General features: G+C 29.9%; 1 long non-coding RNA gene across 1 annotated transcript; it reads right to left on the bottom strand.

Annotated features, from left to right (window-relative positions):
• Positions 1-601: 601 nt before the first annotated feature.
• On the bottom strand, positions 602-21,469 carry LOC145270802 (uncharacterized). The gene is made up of 2 exons (XR_013865570.1): positions 21,368-21,469; positions 602-2,735 (listed from the first exon to the last, which is right to left on the bottom strand). It is a non-coding gene; the product is annotated as an uncharacterized LOC145270802 (long non-coding RNA).
• Between the last annotated feature and the right edge of the window lie 656 nt (positions 21,470-22,125).

Here is a 22,125-nt window from a genome sequence, read left to right as displayed (position 1 = left end):
ATTACAGAATAGTTGAAAAATACCTTCTCCTCCCCATATTAAGAATGGCTTCTTAAATAATATTATTTCAGCACAGTTCGTATTCTGTGTGTTATTTTCCATCCCCTCTACCTTAAAATATATTTGAAATCAAATAAATATGAGATCTTAAAAATATATTTGAAATCAAGTAAATATGAAATCTTAAAAGTATATTTGAAATCAAGTAAATATGAAATCTAAAAATATATTTGGAATCAAATAAATATGAAATCTTAAAAATATATTTGAAATCAAATAAATATGAGATCTTAAAAATATATTTGAAATCAAGTAAATATGAAATCTTAAAAATATATTTGAAATCAAATAAATATGAGATCTTAAAAATATATTTGAAATCAAGTAAATATGAAATCTTAAAAATATATTTGAAATCAAGTAAATATGAAATCTTAAAAATATATTTGAAATCAAGTAAATATGAAATCTTTAATATATATTTGAAATCAAATAAATATGAGATCTTAAAAATATATGTGAAATCAAATAAATATGAAATCTTAAAAATATATTTGAAATCAAGTAAATATGAAATCTTAAAAATATATTTGAAATCAAGTAAATATGAAATCTTAAATATATTTGAAATCAAATAAATATGAAATCTTAAAAATATATTAGAAATCAAATAAATATGAAATATAGGTTTGCCTTTGTATTTGCAAATTAAAAACTGTGAGTAAAATTTTACGTATTATTTCATTTTTTTTTAATACAAAGACATAAAAAATGAGTTGTCATCTAGTGTTCCAGTTAAATATTGTTTTCCGTATTGTGTGTGCATGCGTGTAAACTCAAATAATGTCAGCTAGTGGTTAATGTACATTTTATAAGTGTAAATTTTGCCGATGTCTACACACGATAATCATGTATGTAAACAAAGATATAACTCGCTATAAACCATCCTTCGTGCATGAATATTATTTCCTGAGCATTTCAGTATTATGTGAGCAGTAGTTTAAGGGTTTATTTGTAAGATATTACACACACACATGAACTGTTTTATTAATATAGATAAGTATTCCATGTTTCACAGCAGAATTTCCAAGAAAGGTGGCTGTAGGGATTACATGATAGTAACGTATAGTATAGAAGTCATTTCCAAGTTATCTTTCAGGTTGATCTTCCCAGGACTTGTTGCTACACTGGATGCTTAATTTTCTTTCATATGTATTTTCATATGAGTCAACAAATTTGATATTCGTGCAAAAGCAGAACCACATACTTCACAAGAATGTGGTCTCTCTCCCGTATGTGTTTTCATATGACTCAGCAAACTTACCTTCCATGCAAAAGCAGAACCACATACTTCACAAGAATGTGGTTTCTCTCTTGTGTGTGTTCTCATATGATCGAACAATGTTGACTTAAGTGCAAAAGAAGAACCACATACTTCACAAGAATGTGGTTTCTCTCCCGTATGTGTTTTCATATGACGCAACAAATGTGACTTCTGTGCAAAAGAAGAACCACAGACTTTACAAGAATATGGTTTTTCTCCCGTATGTATTTTCATATGACGCAACAAATTTGACTTCTGTGCAAAAGAAGAACCACATATTTCACAAGAATGTGGTTTATCTCCTGTATGTGTTTTTATATGATTGAACAATGTTGACTTCTTTGCAAAAGAAGAATCACATATTTCACAAGAATGTGGTCTCTCTCCCGTATGTGTGTTCATATGACTCAGAAAACTTACCTTCCATGCAAAAGAAGAACCACATACTTCACAAGAATGTAGTTTCTCTACAGTATGTATTTTCATATGATCGAACAATGTTGAGTTATGTGCAAAAGAAGAACCACATACTTCACAAGAATGTGGTTTCTCTCCCATATGTCTTTTCATATGAGTCAACAACTTTGACTTCCGTACAAAACAAGAACCACATACTTCACAAGAATGTGGTTTCTCTCCCATATGTCTTTTCATATGATCGAACAATGTTGACTTCTTTGCAAAAGAAGAACCACATATTTCACAAGAATGTGGTTTCACTCCTGTATGTGTTTTCATATGATCGAACAATGTTGACTTCTGTGCAAAAGAAGAACCACATATTTCACAAGAATGTGGTCTCTCTCTCGTATGTGTTTTTACATGACTCAGCAAACTTACCTTCCATGCAAAAGCAGAACCACATACTGCACAAGAATGTGGTTTCTCTCCTGTATGTGTTCTCATATGATCGGACAACGTTGACTTAAGTGCAAAAGAAGAACCACATACTTCACAAGAATGTGGTTTCTCTCCGGTATGTGTGTTCATATGACGCAACAAATGTGACTTCTGTGTAAAAGAAGAACCACATACTTTACAAGAATGTGGTTTCTCTCCCGTATGTATTTTCATATGACGCAACAAATTTGACTTCCATGGAAAAGAAGAACCACATACTTCACAAGAATGTGGTTTCTCTCCCGTATGTGTTTTTATATGATTCAGTAAATGTGACTTCTTTGCAAAAGAAGATCCACATACTTCACAAGAATATTGTTTGTCTCCCATGTTTGATTGCATTTGATTCCACAAAAAGTATCTTGAATTGAGTGTGTGATAACAAGCTGATAAGTTTCAACTTTAGATCATTTCAATGAAGGAATTTAGAATTATTTTCAAACTTTTTAAATTACCAATGAAGAAAGGTTCTTCTCGTCCATTACTGGACATCTTTTCATTGTTTAAAATTCTGAAAATATACAATAAATTTGAAAAAATATAATTCATGTTGTTAAACTGAATTTATTATATTTATTAACATTAAAAATATCCACAACATTTATTATGAATTAAATTCAAAATAAAATAAGTACAGTTTTATGCAATATTGGTTAGTTAACAAAATTACTTGTTTCTATTATCAAATATTAAACTAAAATTTTCACATTTCTTCATTTTAGAAATTAGAGGATTGATTATTCATATTATTTCATTCTTCAGAATAGTGTTCTCATCTCGTAGCATTAGCGATGTCTGCATAAAAATCCTATGTAATTTGAAATTTTATTTTCAATCTCATTGAGGATTGAAACTTCAACGTTCAACAGTATTTAACTTACAACTGACTTTTACCAAGTACTCTAACCATACCACCATGGTTCCTTGTAGATAATCCTAGTATAAAGTTTAGGAACTCTTTTGTTTCTAAATGTTATCACTATTTTTTACTAAACACGCACATATATATACAGTGACACCAAAATAGTCTGCACTTGAATTTTTGTTCAAAATCTACAAATTTAACTAAATAGAATATAACCTATACCTCATTTATTCACCTTTTATTCCTTTATAATTTTACATTCTAATATTTGAATTTAATTGAGATATCCTAGTGTTCGCATCAATTAAAAAAATTAACTACTAATCAGGAAGGAAAAAGGAACTCCGTGCAATTGAAAATTGTTATTTAAATGTAACTGTAGAACATTAATGCAGCACACATACAACAGGAACATAATGAAATAGTTAAAATAGGTAGAAAGCCCTTTCGCAATCTGACAGTCTGCAATTTTTGGGTTTTCCTTGAATTAGTCTGTGGCAATACTCTGGTGAAAGGCATGCCACTTCAAGTTTTGTCCAAAGTTTTTCCAGATTTAAAATTTCATCATTGTGTTGCTTGATGTAATACCATACGTTTTCGAAAGGATTGAGGTCTGGAGATTCTGCAGGTCAATCCAAACACGGAATATCATTCTCTTCAAGGAACATTTTTACATTGCCAGTTGTGTGAATGAAGCATTATTCTGCATGAAGATGGTATTATCATCCAAATTCTCTTCCATTTTTGCCCAAATTTCATCATCCTGTGTCTGTTCCTTAATGTTGTGTAGAAAATGCTCAGTCAACATATTAATGTACTTTGTCGAATTAATTCGACCTTGAAAGTGAAACATAGGCCCTGAACCATTGGCTCTAATAACACCCACACATAAACTGAACCTCTATCACCTTGCAACTGTGCACTTAGGATTAATGCTGATCACTTTATTAGATAAACCAGAAAGGTGGAGATCACAAAGAGAAAGTCATAGCATAGGGACTAAATGTAACGTTGTATAACCTGCAACAACAACAATTACCATTAGAAATGCTTTGTTCCCTCAAAGGTGGATATTTAAAACTAGAGTTTTTGCCTTCCGAATTTTTTACTACATATTACTATATTATTTATAATTAATGGTTCCTAAATTGTGTTAAATACTATACTAGGCTTAGTAATTGATCATCATCCAGAATATATACGGTTTCCTTAAGCCAGATTACTCTTTATTGTTCTTCTCCATTTATAATTTTTACTTCATCCCAGATGAATTCCCTTTTGGTAGATGGTTTCCCTTGCACATATCTTCTGCCATAGCTTGTTTTTACATCTTCCTACATCATACTTCTGAACATTTTTCTCATTATACTTTTAGTGAAAGACATGGAACACATTTGAATAATTTTCCACATTTACATGGAATCTCCTTGTCATAATTTTTATATAAATTGCTTAACACACACAACATATCAAACTCTGTAACATTGTGGTTTTGCACCAGAAGATGCGAACGGCGACCAGACATGACATGTTATGTGTTCCAGTTTGTGCAAGCATAGTAGAAGCTGGATTAGAGAGGCCTAGAAAGACAGATGGGTTTAAGTGGGTCACCCCCATGAAGGAGAAGTCTCAAAATGGAAGCATAGAAGACCCCACCACCACATTCCAAAGATATAAAATTCTATACCATCTTGGTTCCTGTCTTGAATTGTTCCTTTAAACAGACTCCATCTCCCCAAGGACGGTTGACGAACATACCAGAAACGGCAGAAACCGGTATGACATCACATCACACACCAACACCTAGAAGAATCATGGGCTACTACAATAGACATTTGGACTATTTTTCTCATCTTACATGTTATTTTTACAATGTTTGCACAATAAATAACACTCAAGATGAGAACAGTAGTTTTAATAATTTAAAAAATACAAAGATTCATTCCTCATCTAAAAAATTCCTAACCGTAATATTGTAACTTGTTTAAAAATCATGATTGTTTAAAAATTTAGTCAAAGTTATTTGTAAGGTTTGTTGAATGTATTTTTAGAGAACTTAAAAATACAACATAAGTTTATTTAATTTCAACATTCTGTAAACAAACGAACAGAAAATTTGATAACTGCATTTTCAAATAAATTAACAGGAAACACTTTCGTATACTCATGTGTGTACACAGTTTCTAATACATCGATCCCCCATATTGAAACCACTCAATGAGAATAGAAACATTTAATTAAAGAAATCAGAAAACAAAAACTGAATGCCATACAATTATATCAAAGAATTACAATGCTATAGGCGATATTCGTTTTCAGCATACCCGAAAATCTACAGAAATCGTCATGTGAAAGGTGATTGTTAAAGTGGAAAGGAAGGAACAATTTACCAAAACGGCTTTCAGGCAACAACAACAACAACAAAAAAAGAATATAACCATATGGCCAGAAAATGGGTGCTAATTTTACATTAAACTCGTATAGAAAAGTGATCCCCTACTTTTTGAAAAAGTAATTTCCTCATATCATAAAAATTAATTCTTTGTGACACTTTTGAAGTATATCTTTACAACCGCCCCCCCCCCAAATTTCAATGACAACTTCTATTAGTTATGGGGGGGTGAAAATGAATATATACTTTTAAAGTGGCGCAGAGAAATAGTTTTCATAATAAAAAAAAAATACTTTTCAAAAAGTGGGGGATAATTTTTCTTTATAAATTTCATGTAAAATGATCACACACTTTATGGCAACCCAGTGCGAGAACGCATCTTTTTGTTTTTTGGCTAACATTTTTTTCTGATTTCATGTTTCAATAAAGATACGAGGACATTAAAGAACAAAAATAAAGAAAACATTGTGATTCGTGTCATTCCTTATGCTAACAATGGTTACCATTTCTGCATGTGTAAACACATATTTTGCTGTAAAGAAATAGTTTTCCAAATATTAAGCAAAGTAATTCCTTATGTTATCGGTGGTCGCCAATTCTGTATGCTCAAATGCATAAATAATTGGCTCCCACTGATGACAAAGAATTACATTGCTTAATATCTGAAAAATTACTTGTTTGTGTCAAATTTAAATGCGATATTTGTTTTCAGCATACCTGAAAAACTAAATAACTCGTCATGTTAAAAGTTATTGTTAAGGTGGAAAGTAAATAACAATTTACCAAAACGGCTTTCAGGCTAAGCCCCCACCCCCATAACTATGCGGTCAGTAATTGGGTGCTCATTTTACATTAAATTTATATAGAAAAGTGACCCCACTTTGAAAAAAGTAATTTCCTCATATCATGAAAACTAATTATTTGCGCCACTTTTGAAGTATATATTCGTTTTCAGCACCTTGGCGAATTAATTCGACCTTGAAAGCAAAATATAGGCCCTGAACCATTGGCTCTAATAATATTCACATTAAAACATAACCTCATACTTCTGAATTTTTTACTACTTATTACTATATTATTTATGATTAATGATTCCCATATTGGGTTAAATACTATACTAGGCTTTGTATTTGATCATCACCCAGAATATATACGGTTTCCTTAAGCCAGATTACTCTCCACTGTTCTTCTCCATTTATAATTTTCACTTCATCCCATAAGAGTAGATAGTTTCCCTTTTATATCCACATATCTTCTGCCATAGCTTGTTTTTACATCTTCCTACATGATACAGCATCTGAACATTTTTCTTATACTTTTAGTGGAACACATTTGTATAATTTTCCACATTTACATGGAATCTCCTTGTCATAATTTTTATATAAATTGCTTGACACACACATGATGTTTCTGGAAAGTCGAACCACTCTTGAATACTAAGCTGACATTTTATAGACTACAGATTTTTTCAATGTTTTTTCTGACAAGTATTGCTTATATATATGGTATAAAAGCTGCTATCTATATTACAGATTTTCTGCCAAATCCTTTGTATATGATATACAAACTTTTATTCATATAATATAATGGCAATATTCAGAAGCAATTTGACTATCTGGAAACATCTCGTGTCTTGCTCTCTGGTGGAGGGTTTTTCTTAAACTTTCCACCTCATTTTAACATGTATTTTTATTATATTGTTATTAGTACATATTGAAGGATGGAGTAAGGTTGTCAGAATTATATATCCTTAGTAGGAAAAATCAATTACTTGACATGCACAGCTGTCAAAAGTGAGCACACCTGCAAAAATCAGGTCACATTTACAGCCTACAGAAAAAGGCAAAAAACGCACTGAAGGATGGGTAAGGTTGTCAGAATTGATATCGTCAGTATTAAAAAGTAAACTATTTACCCTCGTTTTTCTGCTCAAAAATATAAATATACAAATTTTGAAACTCATTATTTTTCTCTCTTTCGAGCTTCTTAACAAAAATTGATTTTGAGTTGTATTATTATTTTGTTCTTTTGTCAGTAGCATGCCATTTTTATAATGGTGTAGTTATTTTTAAATTTGTGCAGGGACTGAATTCAGAATTGAAAAAGGCCGTGGAGTAGTAATAAGATCGATAAGAGAAAAATAATGTCGTTGCAACAGATTTACATGCCAAAACATTTTAAAGCTTATTATTCTTTCATGTTTCTAAACAAAAATTGATTTGGAGTTGTTTTATCTTGTTCTTTTGTCAGTAGCATACTATTGTTATAATGGAGCATCTATTTTCCAATTTTGTGCAGGGATTTACTTCACTATTGAAAAAAGCAGTGAAGTCAGTAACAAGATGGATAAGAGGGGAATCTCTTTTTAATAAAATATTGCTGTTGGAAAATGAGACATTGGTAAAATGAGGTGGATTAATGTCTCATGGTATTTCAGGGTGACCAGAGTAGTGGATGAGGAAAAATGTCAGTAACCACAAGGGACCCAAGTCAGATACTTCATGAACAGACTCATGTTAAACAATGAAAGTTTAACATGCATGGACTTGAGGAGGTCCCTAGAGAATTACTATCGAAGACTAGTCAGAAAAAAGGTAATGGGATTCTTCATTGAGGGTCTCAGTGATAGGGAGATGAGGACAGTTGTGATGAGACATGAGTTACAAGAGCTATCAGAAGGACCTAGCAAAAGTTAAATGGAAGATCTGGCTCAACATAAGGCAGGAGTATAAAGAAATGCCTATGGAGGTTTGTCACATGAGACAGTGGATTCTAGTTGAGACTATGGGTCCAGCCAGTCCTAAAAGATATAGAGACAGACGTAAAAGAGGAAACCAATAAGAGAGAAAGGGACTAGTATATAACGGGGGCGCTCCATTTCAGTAAACTTGCTTACATCCTCCCAAATGATTATCATAGTAACATTTGAAAGGTATTCAAATTTCATAACAAACAGATGATTATCATAGGTAACATTTGAAACGTATCCAAATTTCATAACAAACAGATGATTATCATAGGTAACATTTGAAACGTATTCAAATTTCATAACAAACGGATGATTATCATAGGTAACATTTAAAACGTATCCAAATTTAATAACAAACAGATGATTATCATAGGTAACATTTGAAACGTATCCAAATTTCATAACAAACAGATGATTATCATAGGTAACATTTAAAACGTATCCAAATTTCATAACAAACAGATGATTATCATAGGTAACATTTAAAACGTATCCAAATTTCATAACAAACACATGATTATCATAGGTAACATTTAAAACGTATGCTAATTTCATAACAAACACATGATTATCATAGGTAACATTTGAAACGTATCCAAATTTCATTACAAACACATGATTATCATAGGTAACATTTGAAACGTATCAAAATTTCATAACAAACACATGATTATCATAGGTAACATTTAAAACGTATCCAAATTTCATAACAAACACATGATTATCATAGGTAAAATTTGAAACGTATGCTAATTTCATAACAAACACATGATTATCATAGGTAACATTTGAAACGTATCCAAATTTCATAGCAAACACATGATTATCATAGGTAAAATTTGAAACGTATTCAAATTTCATAACAAACACATGATTATCATAGGTAACATTTGAAACGTATCCAAATTTCATAACAAACACATGATTATCATAGGTAACATTTGAAACGTATTCAAATTTCATAACAAACACATGATTATCATAGGTAACATTTGAAACGTATGCAAATTTCATAACAAACACATGATTATCATAGGTAAAATTTAAAACGTATCCAAATTTCATAACAAACACATGATTATCATAGGTAACATTTGAAACGTATGCAAATTTCATAACAAACACATGCTTATCATAGGTAACATTTGAAACGTATCCAAATTTCATAACAAACACATGATTATCATAGGTAACATTTGAAACGTATCCAAATTTCATAACAAACACATGATTATCATAGGTAACATTTGAAACGTATGCTAATTTCATAACAAACACATGATTATCATAGGTAACATTTGAAACGTATTCAAATTTCATAACAAACACATGATTATCATAGGTAACATTTGAAACGTATCCAAATTTCATAACAAACACATGATTGTCATTGGTAAAATTTTAAACGTATGCTAATTTCATAACAAACACATGATTATCATAGGTAACATTTAAAACGTATCCAAATTTCATAACAAAAACATAATTATCATAGGTAACATTTGAAACGTATGCAAATTTCATAACAAACACATGATTATCATAGGTAACATTTGAAACGTATCCTAATTTCATAACAAACACATGATTATCATAGGTAAAATTTGAAACGTATTCAAATTTCATAACAAACACATGATTATCATAGGTAACATTTGAAACGTATCCAAATTTCATAGCAAACACATGATTATCATAGGTAAAATTTGAAACGTATTCAAATTTCATAACAAACACATGATTATCATAGGTAACATTTGAAACGTATCCCAATTTCATAACAAACACATGATTATCATAGGTAACATTTGAAACGTATCCAAATTTCATAACAAACACATGATTATCATAGGTAACATTTGAAACGTATGCAAATTTCATAACAAACACATGATTATCATAGGTAAAATTTAAAACGTATCCAAATTTCATAACAAACACATGATTATCATAGGTAACATTTGAAACGTATGCAAATTTCATAACAAACACAAGATTATCATAGGTAACATTTGAAACGTATCCAAATTTCATAACAAACACATGATTATCATAGGTAACATTTGAAACGTATCCAAATTTCATAACAAACACATGATTATCATAGGTAACATTTGAAACGTATCCAAATTTCATTACAAACACATGATTATCATAGGTAACATTTGAAACGTATGCAAATTTCATAACAAACACATGATTATCATAGGTAACATTTGAAACGTATCCAAATTTCATAACAAACACATGATTATCATAGGTAAAATTTGAAACGTTTTCAAATTTCAAAACAAACACATGATTATCATAGGTAACATTTGAAACGCATCCAAATTTCATAACAAACACATGATTATCATAGGTAAAATTTGAAACGTATCCAGATTTCATAACAAACACATGATTATCATAGGTAACATTTGAAACGTATGCAAATTTCATAACAAACACATGATTATCATATGTAACATTTGAAACGTATTCAAATTTCATAACAAACACATGATTATCATAGGTAACATTTGAAACGTATGCAAATTTCATAACAAACACATGATTATCATAGGTAAAATTTGAAACGTTTTCAAATTTCAAAACAAACACATGATTATCATAGGTAACATTTGAAACGTATCCAAATTTCATAACAAACACATGATTATCATAGGTAAAATTTGAAACGTATCCAGATTTCATAACAAACACATGATTATCATAGGTAACATTTGAAACGTATCCAAATTTCATAACAAACACATGATTATCATATGTAACATTTGAAACGTATTCAAATTTCATAACAAACACATGATTATCATAGGTAACATTTGAAACGTATGCAAATTTCATAACAAACACATGATTATCATAGGTAAAATTTGAAACGTATCCAGATTTCATAACAAACACATGATTATCATAGGTAACATTTGAAACGTATGCAAATTTCATAACAAACACATGATTATCATAGGTAACATTTGAAACGTATCCAAATTTCATAACAAGCGCATGATTATCATAGGAAACATTTGAAACGTATCCAAATTTCATAACAAACACATGATTATCATAGGGAACATTTGAAACGTATCCAAATTTCATAACAAACACATGATTATCATAGGTAACATTTGAAACGTATCCAAATTTCATAACAAACACATGATTATCATAGGTAACATTTGAAACGTATCCAAATTTCATAACAAACACATGATTATCATAGGTAAGATTTGAAACGTATGCAAATTTCATAACAAACACATGATTATCATAGGTAACATTTGAAACGTATCCAAATTTCATAACAAACACATGATTATCATAGGTAACATTTGAAACGTATCCAAATTTCATAACAAACACATGATTATCATAGGTAACATTTGAAACGTATGCAAATTTAATAACAAACACATGATTATCATAGGTAACATTTGAAACGTATGCAAATTTCATAACAAACACATGATTATCATAGGTAAAATTTGAAACGTATCACAATTTCATAACAAACACATGATTATCATAGGTAACATTTGAAACGTATGCAAATTTCATAACAAACACATGATTATCATAGGTAACATTTGAAACGTATCCAAAGTTCATAACAAACACATGATTATCATAGGTAAAATTTGAAACGTATTAAAATTTCATAACAAACACATGATTATCATAGGTAACATTTGAAACGTATCCTAATTTCATAACAAACACATGATTATCATAGGTAACATTTAAAACGTATCCAAATTTCATAACAAACACATGATTATCATAGGTAACATTTGAAACGTATCAAAATTTCATAACAAACACATGATTATCATAGGTAAAATTTGAAACGTATTCAAATTTCATAGCAAACACATGATTATCATAGGTAAAATTTGAAACGTATTCAAATTTCATAACAAACACATGATTATCATAGGTAACATTTGAAACGTATGCAAATTTCATAACAAACACATGATTATCATAGGTAACATTTGAAACGTATCCAAATTTCATAACAAACACATGATTATCATATGTAACATTTGAAACGTATTCAAATTTCATAACAAACACATGATTATCATAGGTAACATTTGAAACGTATGCAAATTTCATAACAAACACATGATTATCATAGGTAACATTTGAAACGTATCCAGATTTCATAACAAACACATGATTATCATAGGTAACATTTGAAACGTATGCAAATTTCATAACAAACACATGATTATAATAGGTAACATTTGAAACGTATCCAAATTTCATAACAAACGCATGATTATCATAGGAAACATTTGAAACGTATCCAAATTTCATAACAAACACATGATTATCATAGGGAACATTTGAAACGTATCCAAATTTCATAACAAACACATGATTATCATAGTTAACATTTGAAACGTATCCAAATTTCATAACAAACACATGATTATCATAGGTAACATTTGAAACGTATCCAAATTTCATAACAAACACATGATTATCATAGGTAAGATTTGAAACGTATGCAAATTTCATAACAAACACATGATTATCATAGGTAACATTTGAAACGTATCCAGATTTCATAACAAACACATGATTATCATAGGTAACATTTGAAACGTATCCAAATTTCATAACAAACACATGATTATCATAGGTAACATTTGAAACGTATGCAAATTTCATAACAAACACATGATTATCATAGGTAACATTTGAAACGTATGCAAATTTCATAACAAACACATGATTATCATAGGTAAAATTTGAAACGTATCACAATTTCATAACAAACACATGATTATCATAGGTAACATTTGAAACGTATGCAAATTTCATAACAAACACATGATTATCATAGGTAACATTTGAAACGTATCCAAATTTCATAACAAACACATGATTATAATAGGTAAAATTTGAAACGTATTAAAATTTCATAAAAAACACATGATTATCATAGGTAACATTTGAAACGTATCCTAATTTCATAACAAACACATGATTATCATAGGTAACATTTAAAACGTATCCAAATTTCATAACAAACACATGATTATCATAGGTAACATTTGAAACGTATCAAAATTTCATAACAAACACATGATTATCATAGGTAAAATTTGAAACGTATTCAAATTTCATAGCAAACACATGATTATCATAGGTAAAATTTGAAACGTATTCAAATTTCATAACAAACACATGATTATCATAGGTAACATTTGAAACGTATGCAAATTTCATAACAAACACATGATTATCATAGGTTACATTTGAAACGTATCCAAATTTCATAACAAACACATGATTATCATATGTAACATTTGAAACGTATTCAAATTTCATAACAAACACATGATTATCATAGGTAACATTTGAAACGTATGCAAATTTCATAACAAACACATGAGTATCATAGGTAAAATTTGAAACGTATCCAGATTTCATAACAAACACATGATTATCATAGGTAACATTTGAAACGTATGCAAATTTCATAACAAACACATGATTATCATAGGTAACATTTGAAACGTATCCAAATTTCATAACAAACGCATGATTATCATAGGAAACATTTTAAACGTATCCAAATTTCATAACAAACACATGATTATCATAGGTAACATTTGAAACGTATCCAAATTTCATAACAAACACATGATTATCATAGGTAACATTTGAAACGTATCCAAATTTCATAACAAACACATGATTATCATAGGTAACATTTGAAACGTATCCAAATTTCATAACAAACACATGATTATCATAGGTAAAATTTGAAACGTATTCAAATTTCATAACAAACACATGATTATCATAGGTAACATTTGAAACGTATGCAAATTTCATAACAAACACATGATTATCATAGGAAACATTTGAAACGTATCCAAATTTCATAACAAACACATGATTATCATATGTAACATTTGAAACGTATGCAAATTTCATAACAAACACATGATTATCATAGGTAACATTTGAAACGTATCCAAATTTCATAACAAACACATGATTATCATATGTAACATTTGAAACGTATTCAAATTTCATAACAAACACATGATTATCATAGGTAACATTTGAAACGTATGCAAATTTCATAACAAACACATGAGTATCATAAGTAAAATTTGAAACGTATCCAGATTTCATAACAAACACATGATTATCATAGGTAACATTTGAAACGTATGCAAATTTCATAACAAACACATGATTATCATAGGTAACATTTGAAACGTATCCAAATTTCATAACAAACACATGATTATCATAGGAAACAGTTGAAACGTATCCAAATTTCATAACAAACACATGATTATCATAGGTAACATTTGAAACGTATCAAAATTTCATAACAAACACATGATTATCATAGGTAACATTTGAAACGTATCCAAATTTCATAACAAACACATGATTATCATAGGTAACATTTAAAACGTATCCAAATTTCATAACAAACACATGATTATCATAGGTAACATTTGAAACGTATGCAAATTTCATAACAAACACATGATTATCATAGGTAACATTTGAAACGTATCCAAATTTCATAACAAACACATGATTATCATAGGTAACATTTGAAACGTATCCAAATTTCATAACAAACGGATGATTATCATAGGTAACATTTAAAACGTATCCAAATTTCATAACAAACAGATGATTATCATAGGTAACATTTGAATCGTATCCAGATTTCATAACAAACACATGATTATCATAGGTAACATTTGAAACGTATCCAAATTTAATAACAGATGATTATCATAGGTAACATTTGAAACGTATCCAAATTTAATAACAAACACATAATTATCATAGGTAACATTTGAAACGTATCCAAATTTCATAACAAACACATGATTATCATAGGTAACATTTGAAACGTATCCAAATTTCATAACAAACAGATGATTATCATAGGTAACATTTGAAACGTATCCAAATTTCATAACAAACAGATGATTATCATAGGTAACATTTGAAACGTATCCAAATTTAATAACAAACAGATAATTATCATAGGTAACATTTGAAACATATCCAAATTTAATAACAAACACATGATTATCATAGGTAACATTTGAAACGTATGCAAATTTCATAACAAACGGATGATTATCATAGGTAACATTTGAAACGTATCCAGATTTCATAACAAACAGATGATTATCATAGATAACATTTGAAACGTATCCAAATTTCATAACAAACAGATGATTATCATAGGTAACATTTGAAACGTATCCAGATTTAATAACAAACACATAATTATCATAGGTAACATTTGAAACGTATCCAAATTTAATAACAAACAGATAATTATCATAGGTAACATTTGAAACATATCCAAATTTAATAACAAACACATGATTATCATAGGTAACATTTGAAACGTATGCAAATTTCATAACAAACGGATGATTATCATAGGTAACATTTGAAACGTATCCAGATTTCATAACAAACAGATGATTATCATAGATAACATTTGAAACGTATCCAAATTTCATAACAAACAGATGATTATCATAGGTAACATTTGAAACGTATCCAGATTTAATAACAAACACATAATTATCATAGGTAACATTTGAAACGTATCCAAATTTAATAACAAACACATAATTATCATAGGTAACATTTGAAACGTATCCAAATTTCATAACAAACGGATGATTATCATAGGTAACATTTGAAACGTATCCAGATTTCATAACAAACAGATGATTATCATAGGTAACATTTGAAACGTATTCAAATTTCATAACAAACGCATGATTATCATAGGTAACATTTGAAACGTATCCAAATTTCATAACAAACACATGATTATCATAGGTAACATTTGAAACGTATCCAAATTTCATAACAAACGGATGATTATCATAGGTAACATTTAAAACGTATCCAAATTTCATAACAAACAGATGATTATCATAGGTAACATTTGAATCGTATCCAGATTTCATAACAAACAGATGATTATCATAGGTAACATTTGAAACGTATCCAAATTTAATAACAGATGATTATCATAGGTAACATTTGAAACGTATCCAAATTTAATAACAAACACATAATTATCATAGGTAACATTTGAAACGTATCCAAATTTCATAACAAACACATGATTATCATAGGTAAAATTTGAAACGTATCCAAATTTCATAACAAACAGATGATTATCATAGGTAACATTTGAAACGTATCCAAATTTCATAACAAACACATGATTATCATAGGTAACATTTGAAACGTATTCAAATTTCATAACAAACACATGATTATCATAGGTAACATTTGAAACGTATCCAAATTTCATAACAAACACATGATTATCATAGGTAACATTTGAAACGTATCCAAATTTCATAACACACATATGGCTAGGGATGTAAAAAATAGATGCACAGGTTATTTTACTTATAGTCGAAAAAAATAAAAGTTAATACAAATGAAAAAGGAGGATAAAGGCTGCTTATTTTATTTCCATGGACACAAGGCTACCTTCGGTCATAACCGGAAGAAAAATAAAAATCAACAACAATAGCAAATAGGGAGTAACAGCAGTAGTAATAAATAACAAGAAGAATTAACAATGAAACATACAATTCAACACCAAGGAAAATTAATACCGAATCAATCTCATTAAAAAACTAACATAATCTCATTTTTAAAACAATTTTCAAGAAGGGTCTTACCAGTTGAAATAAATTATGAAAGAAACAAGAGATATAATAATCAAATTTCATTTAAATGCTGCATATATAATTCAACTATACACAAATACATGTTCTTGTAATACAATGTGCATGGTAGATGTGTGAGAAAATCAGCAGCTGCTATAGGATAGCTCACTAGTGAAAATATAAGCAACAACCATCTTAGCAAATATGCAAATTAAGAAAGTGTGCCCAACGCTGACGTCCTGGAAAAGGGGGAAAAGGAAAGAACTTGATGCAGAAAAAAAAGCAATCAGACGAGTTGTGACTCATCTGCAGTGGAAGAGAAAATGTGCTACATGGTCGAAAAATGGAAAGGAAAGTGACGAAAAAGGCACATGCATGAAAGGGCATTTCTGAGAGACATGTTCGACACCAAAGTGATATTTTGAAACACAGTAAAGAGTGTTGTTGGAAATTACTGGAATAAATGCTTTTGTATCCACTTATAAAATGCTGAGTCTTATTTTAATGTGCTTCCATGTTTTTTTGTTCCTGCGATGGTACCAGACGATGTGCGGGTCTGAGATTTTGAAATGTAATAACACTGTTTGTACTGGAACCTCCGTGACTCGTCCCAATGTACTAAGTAACCGGCTGTCTTGTAACGTCACCTATTTAGCATCTGAACAGCCAAAGTTCTTCCCAACCCCTCCAAGTGACTTGCTTTATATTACACTCATCCACGTGAATCTTGTGAAATTACATGAGACCATTTCTGTTAAATATCACAGATGCCATCTTGCTTTATCTTTTTCCTATCCAACGCGTCTGACAAGCAGACACGTTGATGCTTGACAGGTAAGTCATGTGTATGTCCGTTTCTATTTTTCCCACAGTAAGAGCCACATTACATACTCTCATCTCTATAAATGATCAGTGAGATTCGAAACCAACATCCCAGTGACTGTGCCAGTTGCTCTATTACTGAGCCATGACCCAAAAGCAGCACCTCAAGGTTAGGTGGAAACTATTATTTCTATAGCAGCAGAACCGACACCACATGGTTTGAGAATTTGAATTTTTGGTTTATAAGCTGTGCTGATTGCAGACAACTTCCATTCTAGCTTACCAAATAAAAGACCATTTCTCAGGCAAGCTGAGCACATGACAACATTCATAAAACGGTTAAACCTTTCCAACTCTTCGTACTAACAACACACTGAATGGTGATTCTACTAATTTCCCTGTTTCATTCGCATAGAAATGGTGACAGTCTGCATTGCACAATTGACCATCAACAATAAAACCATCAGTTTTGCCATTTTAGCTTTTCTTTCCTTTATTTTTTTGTTACACTACCAACTCTTTGAAACACACACACATGCTAGCCAAGTCAGTTACAATTTTCCCTACACAAATTCAGAACACCTACTTGTTCTCCTGTTTGTTTCACAAACGTCTTTATCCACCCATTTCATTTGCATACAAATAGTGACAGTCTGTGTTGCATAATTTATTAGAGAATAGCAAGGATGAAACAGTAAATTTTCTTTTGATCTGTCTACCTACCGTTTTATCTAATTATCTGTGTATGTATGTATGTATGTATATATATATATATATATATATATATATATATATATATATCTGTCTAAATAATTATCTATCACGCGATGTGTGGACAACAGAAATTTGAAGTCAACATATCAAACTCTGTGACAAAGTGGTTTTGCACCAAAAGATGCGAACGGTGACCAGACTTGACATGTTATGTGTTCCAGTTTGTGCAAGCATAGTAGAAGCTGGATTAGAGAAGACTAGAAAGACAGATCTGTTTAAATGGGTCACCCCCATGAAGGAGAAGTATCAAAATGGAAGCATAAAAACCCCCACCACCACATTCCAAAGATATAAAATCCTACACCGTCTTGGTTCCTGTCTAGAAGTGTTTCTTTAAACAGACTCCCCAAGTACGGTTGACGAACATACCAGAAACAGCAGAAACCGGTATGACGTCATCATGTTATGTTTATATGTTGACACGCAAGCACAAACCAACACCTAGACGAATCATGGGCTACTACAATAGATATTAAAAATCTGATGACAATAGTCCATTACACAATAAACACAACATACATAGTAACACGTCAACAATAAAATCAACTATGATTTTAGCCTGTCTTTTTTGTTACACAACTAATACTTTGAAGCATGCACACATGCTAGCCAAGTAAGTTGATTTTCCTTACACAAATTCATTACATCAACCTATGAAAGCTCCATTAATAATAACTCTGACCGTTTTCATCTATCACAGTTAATGTTCCACAAAATAAAAAATATTTTAATTTTATGTCATCTTCACTTTTCTAAACAGAATTAAAGTTAAAATGTACTATCACAATCCGGTAAGTAAATATGGAATTTCCATTATTGCGAGGAAAAACAAAATCAAGTTTTCAACATGTAAAAAATACATGTAAAGAAAAAAAAACATGTGATTTGTTCGTATTATTTGGATTATTTCGACTATTGTTCTTATCTTAAGTGTTTTTTTACAATGTTTGCACAATAAATAACACTCAAGATGAGAACAATAGTCTTAATAATCTAAATAATACAAAGATCTATTCCTCATCTAAAAAATTCAGAACCGTAATATTGTAACTTGTTTAAAAATCATGACTTTTTAAAAATTTAGTCAAAGTTATTTATAAGGTTTGTTGAATGTATTTTTAGAGAACTTAAAAATACAACATAAGTTTCTTTAATTTCAACATTCTTTAAAGAAACGAACAGAAAACTTGATAACTGCATTTCCAAATAAATTAACATGAAACACTTTGGTATACTCATGTGTACACAGTTTCTAATACATCGATCCTCCTTCTTGAAACCACTCAATGAGAATACAAACATTTAATTAAAGAAATCAGAAAACAACAACTGAATGCCATACAATTATATCAAAGAATTACAATGCTATAGGCGATATTCGTTTTCAGCATATCCGAAAATCTACAGAAGTCGTCATGTGAAAGGTGATTGTTAAAGTGAAAAGTAAGAAACAATTTACCAAAACGGCTTTCAGGCAGCAACAACAAAAAAAGGAATATAACCATATGGCCAGAAAATGGGTGCTAATTTTACATTAAATTCATACAGAAAAGTGATCCCCCCACTTTTTGAAAAAGTATTTTCCTCATATCATGAAAACTAATTCCTTGTGCCACTTTTGAAGTATACATTCGTTTTCAGTAACCCTGAAAACCATAAAAAGTCGTCATTGTAAAGATTCTTGACAAAAAAATAATGGTCAATGTCTAGAATCTTTACAACCTCCCCCCCCCAAAAAAAATAGTTTTCGGGGCTCCTGAAAATGAATATATACTTTAAAAGTGGTGCAGAGAAATAGTTTCATGAAATAAAAAAATTACTTTTCGCAAAGTGGGGGATCATTTTTCTTTATAAATTTTATGTAAAATGATCACAAAGTGGGGGATCACTTTTCTTTTTAGATTTCATGTAAAATGTTCACACATTTTATGGCTACCTTGTGAAAAATTGTGATTCATGTCATTCCTTATGTTAACAATGGTTACCATTTCTGCATGAGTAAGCTCACATATTTTTGCCACAAAGAAGTAGTTTTCCATATACTAAGCAATGTAATTCCTTATGTTATCGGTGGTGGCAAATTCTGTATGCGCAAATGCATAGAGAATTGGCTCCCACTAATAACAAAGAATTACATTGCTTAATATCTGAAAAATTATTTGTTTGTGTCAAATTTAAATGCGATATTTGTTTTCAGCATACCTGAAAAACTAAAGAAATCGTCATGTTAAAGGTTATTAACAATTTACCAAAACAGTTTTCAGGCAAGCCGTCCTTATAAAGGTATTTTTGGGGTTGAAAAGATTCTAGACATTGACCATTTTTTTTATTTATAAATTTATTTTTTTTTCTTTACAATGACGACCTTTAAAAGTTTTCAGGGATGCTGAAAACGGATATATACTTTAAAAGTGGCACAGAGAAAGTGTTCATTATATGAAAAATTTACTTTTTAAAAAAGTGGGGGATCACTTTTTTATTATAAATTTAATGTAAAATGAGAACCAGCTTTATGACAGTCAGGCGGGCATTTTTTTTTTGTTTTTCAGCCAATAGTTGTTTTTTTTTTCTGATTTCATGTTTCAATAAAGACACAGGGACATTAAAGAACAAAAATCAAGAAAAATGTTATCAATTCTGTACGTGAAAACGCATACAGAATTGGCCACCACTGATAACATAAAGAATTACGTATTGACCGTTTTTTATGTTTAAGTCAGTATTGAAAACAAAATCTGATAGATTAGTGACCATTCGATAATAATCCGATGAAAAAATGAAAATTAAAAAAATACACATACGTGCGCCATGTAGTAATACTTACGTTTTTGTTTTATAATCTGCTTTCGATTAACTTTATCTGCTTTTATAAAGGAAACAATTTTTCAAATGTGATTGACTTTACAAGCTCAAGTTAACATTCAAGATGTCGAACGGAAGAGCAAGTTCGCAGAAAACAAAATTGAAGAGGAAAAATAAAAAAAAAATTATTTCGAAATAGAGCCGATCTATTTGGTGAATATCACGGATAAAATTAGTATTATTTTATTTAACATTTTAATATTTACATGAGAGAGAACAGATTACAAGTATCATCTTTATTAATTCTTTAATTCGTTGCCCGTGCAATTTAATGGTGGAAACTGATAGTTTTTAAAGCCGCCTTTTCGTATATTTATTTGTTTTATTGAACATAGTTTTGAAAGCCCTCATTTTTTAAATTGTGTTTGAAAGATTAAAGCCTAAAATTAATCTATAAGATAATACAAGAAACATTTAATTAAAGAGATTAAATGTAAAAAATCACACGTGAAAAAACCGGTTTTACGGCGGCTTCAGAAACTGACAAATTCATTTAAATTCGGAAGTTAAATAAATTCCTTATAAAACCCAAAAATCCCTTGAAAAATAAATAGTAGTTTTCTGGAATTATTTCAAAGATAATTAGTAAATTAAAGGATAATATTGACAGGTTTCTAACCAGCCTCCGCAACGAAAAATAGTTCGTCTCAAAGTTGTATCAAGAAGCGGAAACATGAAATCCTATCCTACGGAAACGAAACGAAACTTATTATTTTCTTC

The sequence above is a fragment of the Euprymna scolopes genome, chromosome 46 (genome assembly GCF_053919585.1).
Source record: "Euprymna scolopes isolate OS-2025 chromosome 46, ASM5391958v1, whole genome shotgun sequence".
NCBI classification, from domain to species: Eukaryota; Metazoa; Mollusca; class Cephalopoda; order Sepiida; family Sepiolidae; genus Euprymna; species Euprymna scolopes.
Note: the sequence above shows the minus strand (reverse complement) of the source record. Positions and strands in the feature narration are given on the sequence as shown.